Source organism: Netta rufina (genome assembly GCF_964035555.1).
Source record: "Netta rufina genome assembly, chromosome: 2".
In the NCBI taxonomy this organism is placed as follows: Eukaryota; Metazoa; Chordata; class Aves; order Anseriformes; family Anatidae; genus Netta; species Netta rufina.
The window spans coordinates 114,746,830-114,752,829 of record NC_140124.1 but is presented as its reverse complement, the minus strand read 5'-3'; positions in this window follow the sequence as shown (position 1 = coordinate 114,752,829).

Sequence of the window (6,000 nt, the reverse complement as noted above, 5' to 3'; positions counted from 1 at the left end):
CCATCTTTTTCTACCATCTCTGTGAAATAGGTTTAGAGACTCTATGAGTTAGTTACGTTGGTGGTGCCTCCTCGGTACAGGAAAACCCTGGTGGTGTTACTTCCCTGTGAAGTAGTTTGGCAATGACTCAAGTTCAGAAGCTGGCAGGTAATTGTTCCTGGGTTCTACAGTTATTTCATGTTGGGGAGTTTGAGTACTTCCTTCACCTTGTTTGCTTTCAGTGAAGCTACTTACATGGATTCTAAGCTTCCTTCCCAGCCATAAAACTTATTTTTTTTCTTATATAATAATTATTAAATAAATTAAGAAAACCAACCTTAGAAGCTCAAGTGCATTTAGGTAAGGTTGACTTTGAAGAATGTTTTTAAGTATTTGTTAAGATTGAACAACAGGCTGTATGAAAAAGGTGCCTTACTGTGAATTCAGGCCTTCCTTTATGGTAAGAAGAAACAGGTTTAGGTACATACTGGTGGCTTTATTGTCACTTTTGTGAAGTGTCAGTTTGTGAGAATGTGCTGTTTGTAAAAGAAATACTGTTTTCACAAATGCTGATTTGACTTCTTATGCAAGTCAAAAGACTTTAAACTCCTAGAAGTTAAAGTTTCAGGGAGATAACTTGAAAGAAAGAAAGAAATAGTTGGCCATCTCCCTGTGACCCCTCCATAGACAGGCACCCCGAGAAAAAAAGTGTGAAAGGTGTCACTGTTAATAGTTTCTGAGGTAGGGTCAGGGGAAGATGTGTTTTCCCACTTGTTCACTCTCCCTTCATTCTGCAGGAGAGTTCTGGTAGCTTTCCAAAGCTTCGACTCTACTTGGGATGTTAAGACGAGCTCGTCCTTCTCAGTATGTCTCCTGAATGTCTCCTGAGGTTTATTCCCCGTCCCCTGTCCTGTAGAGGCTGTAGCACCATCACAGAAACATCATCTCTGTATTATGGGCCTGTGAGGTGTCCTGCAGAGGAGGGGGTTGTGCAGTAGATAAAGCAGTTTTAATCTCTTCAGCACACCCTAGAGTGATTCAGGGTCCATGCTATCATTGGGGCAGTGCAGCCACCCAGCTGTTGCCCTGCACTCTGACAACACTTTTGCACCTCCAGAGCATGTCTCAAGGACAAAGGGTTTGCCTGTTTTGACACATCCCAGGTGATGCTAAAATACCCTTATAAGTTTAAAGTGACTCAGAAAATCCAAGCCTTGCACTTCCAAATTTTTGTATTGAACATTTTTTGATATTTCTGACAGTGCTTTTGTCGCATCACTCACAATCACAGTTGCAATTTAAAATCCACTGAAAAATATATCTACACACTATGGTCTCTTTTTCTCTCTCTTTTTCTTTCTTTTTTTAATCTTTCCTCTCTCTCTTTTTTTGGTAGGTGAAGTGCCTTTGTGGGGTTCCCTTCAGGAATGTAACATTTGGATTTATGCCTTGGATCACTGTTTGCACTGCTGAAGATGCAGAACTTGTCCATATTACAGCTCCACAGCTCCCTCTTGCTTATGCACTGGATTGTGCCTAAAAAGCCTATTTCTAGCCTTCCTAGGGACGCTGCATCAGTAGCATGCCATCCATCACTTTCCTGGTAAGAGCCCTTCTGCTTAGTTTTTATTTCCAGTTGTCCTTTATCTAATTGCATCTATGCTGTGACAAGATGAATGTCACCAAATTCTTTGGTAAAAGCCCATCTCTAGGAGAAGGCGTATTTCTCTAAAAAGGGACAATAGCAAGAAAAGCATGTGCTGCAGTAATGCCTCCACTGCTTCTCTCTTCTCTCTGCAGATAGTGTTTTTCTCACAAAGGGAAAAAATAATGGGGACTGCCCAGCCTCCTTTCCAATCCCATTACAAGAAAGTGTCAGATCTTGGCAGATGTGCTAGAGAAAAGCTTTCACAGTACCTTGCTAAAATGAAGACAACAAGTAAAAAAAAAAAAAAAAAAAAAAAAAAAAAAAAAACTTATAGCATGAGCCAGCACCGTGAAGGTGCTTCTGACCTCCACATACCATTTCAATTCAGGCAATGGTTGAAAATATAAGCCTTCAATCACAAAGGTTTAACATTGCACAAAGAAACTGGGCAGTTCACAGGTTTTTATTCCTCCGTTGAGTGTATTGAGAAGGCAAGGTGCCTGCTACAGATCTCTCCAGGGATACACTGAGTGGAAGTAAAGTACAAAGCTAATGGAAAGCAGAAAGCAGAGCAGAGAGGATGGAGGGAGTACAGCAGAAAAAGATGGATAGGGCTGTGTCTTCTGACTGAGATGTGATGCAACCAGGTAGCTAACTTGTTTTCTACGACCTTTGACGGATACTCCTTCTACTGCAGGGACATCACTGCTCAGCACATGAAATGACTTAAAAGGGAAGTATGATGCTCCCAAAACATGATACATTGCCTGCTTACAGCACACATTTCTTTCTCACTGTGGGTATAGAGCAGAGTCAGGAGCAGCAGGAGCCCTCTGGCAGTGAGCCAGGGCTTGGTGTCCCCCACATGGCTTAGATATCCTTCCTGTGCAGAACAGAAAGCAGTTCCTAACCCAAAGCTCACCACTTCCTATAAAACAAAACCGTAAATGAGTGCACGAGGCAAATACAGAGGGGGAGAAAGGGTTCTGTGATCATGGAATGCAGGTGCACAGGTTTCTGGTTACTGCTCTTCTGGCTGAAGGATTAATGGTCCCCAGCCCAGAGCCACCACCTCTGCCCTGCTGTCTTCAGCTCAGCCAGCTGAGGCCCCTGGTGAGCAGTCCCTCATCCCTTCAATCCAAGCAAAGAGGGGTTTTATGGATGTTTTCACTGCTAGGACATTGCTAAACTGTGTGTATGCAATGAATTCACTCTGTTAATGTGTGAGCTCTGCCTTTCTTCATCACTGGCCTTCCTACCAGGTAGGAATGACTTTCAGTCCCCTCTGGTCAGGAGCAGACTTAAACCTTTCTGAGCAACCAAGTTCTCCCAGAAATGCAATGTTTCACCTTCAAAAACCTTATCAGGCAGGCAGGACATGCCACATCTTCTATGCTATGTTGCAGCACAAACCTCACTGGTTTGCCTTGCCATTTCTGCACTGACACTATAAAAATTAGTTGTATTCAGTATATTTAAATACATTGCTAGCAACAAAAATTATGAGTTCATTCATTAGGTGAGAATAAGTTTTATTGTTTAATCTTTAAAAACAAACATTTTTTTTTCAATTCCAATAATCCATCAGCACTTTCATCAGACCTTAACACATAGTAACACAGAGCCCCTGAAGCTGGTGGCATTTCATTTACACACACTTTGCTAGCAATAACTGGTGACTAACGCTGATGAAAAATGGGTGGGAAAATCCAAAGACTGGCAGGTTTGAAAAGTTTATTGGACATTGTGATTGCTACAGAAAAAGCTGCTCAGACAAGAGGGAAACCTTCCCCCACATGTAGAGGGACCATTATCTAAGTGCACTGTTGTTCCTAATGTCTAAGCATATGGAGATTTCACTGCAAAGGCATAATGTTCCTTCTGTTAACTTATAAAAGGAACTGACATGGATGCTATCATGAATTTTAAAACACTACATTTTCTAGTCAAAGTTGAATGTGACCTTTTATGCGCACGTTTTGCTCTGTACTCAGAGCTGACAGCTAGATTCAGAGAGCCCAATGCCAATTGGAAGGAACCTGAAAAGATACAGCTTTTTTTTTTTTCCCCTCACATTATGTAAAGGCGTTATGTAAATATATATTCACATATTTCCCAGGCTAAAAAATATATATATCATCTCACACAAATCAGCCTTGGCTTCCAGTACAGGGAATGCAGAATTGAAAGTGACTGTAAATCCAAGCATGGAGACTCCAAACTTCCCTTCCTGACTGTCCTATGTACGTTTATTAAAAAATATATATATTTGTGGTTTATGCTAATAGCTCAAAATATTATCTCACCGTGTAGCTAACCAGCACCACACCTCAAAGTGCAGTCACAGCACAAGAAATATCCCAAGGTTTTTCTGATTATTTTAAAGAGCTGTGTATTACAACACCATGGAAGCCAAGCATGCAGCTCCTCTGCATAATGTGTATTACTCTTTTAGTTGTTGTCTTTTGATAGTGTGATATTTTCAGGCTTTTCCAGTTAAAGTATGTGTCTTTGTTGGTGAATCCTCCAGAGACTTATTCTCATACCCGACTTTGTGCACTGACGTCAAAGGGACTTCTAGCAGGAAAGACCAGATGACCTCCAGACATAGCTTCCAGACCTGTTTTCCACTGATTCACCATCAGGTCAGCATTGCCTAAAGGTCTCAAAGGCTGACCCTACTTCATCTGAGGTAGGACCAACAGCTGCAGTGACATCAACCCTGCAGGAGCAGGATCCCATTTGGGCCTTGTTGCTGTCCCATGTATTTTAGGAAGTTTTGGAGAAAACACACCCTGAAAGTCTAAGCATTCAGATTCCTGCCGTCTTTTCTGATTGTTTTTCCAGTGACCCTGAAGAGACATGATAATTTTGAGCATAAGTGGGTGTCTTTTGTGTAATGCCCTGTAAAACTCTTGTATTATTTATCATGTGGCTGGTCATGTGTTTTAAATATATATGCATCTGTGGAAATTCAATAAAATACATCTTAATTATTGTCCATATACAAAAACATGGAGAGTAAAAGGAATTGGGGGGGGAAGGGGGAACTGGGGAGACAGTGAGGGCATGTTAAATGCAGGACAGAAAACTCTGTGTCCCGAGCAAATGCCAAATGTGCTCTATAACAATAGAAATTCCCTTAAAGTGGCTGCTTGGAGAGTATTTCATGCAGTTTAACATGGCTGTCCCTTTTGCAACCGGGTTCATTTTCTTTAAGTCACCACAGAAATGGCAGTGAAACGCTCTGCTGCTGCATCATTGATGTTATGAAGATGCAGGTATTCCCCTGTGGCCTTCTGGGGAGCCTGGGACCCACTGGCCCTGCAGATTGGAGGCACTTTGGGAGGAGGACCACCTTATCTCCCAAGCTAGCACCAGCTGGAGCTCAAAGCTTTAACAACTTAATCAGAGGGCTTTGGCATGGCCAAAATGAGAGCCTGAAGCCCTCAGCATGCACTTGCTCTCAAGGCAGCAGCAGAAGATGTGATGTTTTGTGCTGGCAAGCTCTGAGACAGAGCAACAATTTAACCCAATCTTCCCTCCCCAGTAAAAGCCACCATTTCCAGAGTCCTGTCTCAGATATGCCTGTGTTTGCTTTTCCTACTTCTTTCAGGAGAGGGGAAAAAAAAAAAGGAGCGGAGAACACAGGAAAGAAGAGATGTGCGTGTTCTTGCTCTGCAATATTGTCCTTGTAAGCCAAGTTCAAAAATTCCTGAAGGACCGTGGTTTTGTCATGGGAGAATTATTACTGGTTTCAGTAGTTTGAACTAGCAGAGATTGTTGCCTATTATGCTATTTCTTGTCAAGGTCTTCACCCTCCTAATTCCAATGTCCTATAGAGGAAACCGGGAATGATAAACTATGTTCTAGGTCAAGTTCCTCTCAAATTACACCAAAAATGGTAAATAAAGGCTGCATGCCATCTACAAATTACCTGAAATATTATTATTTCATAAATGTGGAATATAATCAGAACCTGTATAATCTCAAAGCAGGGAACAAAATGACCTATGACTCCCAGGAAATATAACACAACATCGCTTTTAGAAACTAAGATTTTAATCTAGTAATTAACTTTTCAGTTGTTATAACAAATAGAAAAGCATGAGATTGTTCTTTTAAAGCTCTACATTGAGTTATTTGCTTTGAACATACAGGAAGGAAAATACACAAAGTCTAGAAAGGGTAACACTTTACAGAAACCTCCCCACAGTTAAATATGTTCTCTTGAAAATGGAGTTGATGAAAGTTAAAACAAAGATTTGTCTGATGTTTTTTTATCACAATACACTTAAGTTATCATGGAGAGAGTCACATAAGCATTTATAGCATGCCCATGCTGTAGCATGTATCCCATCAAAGCGTACATG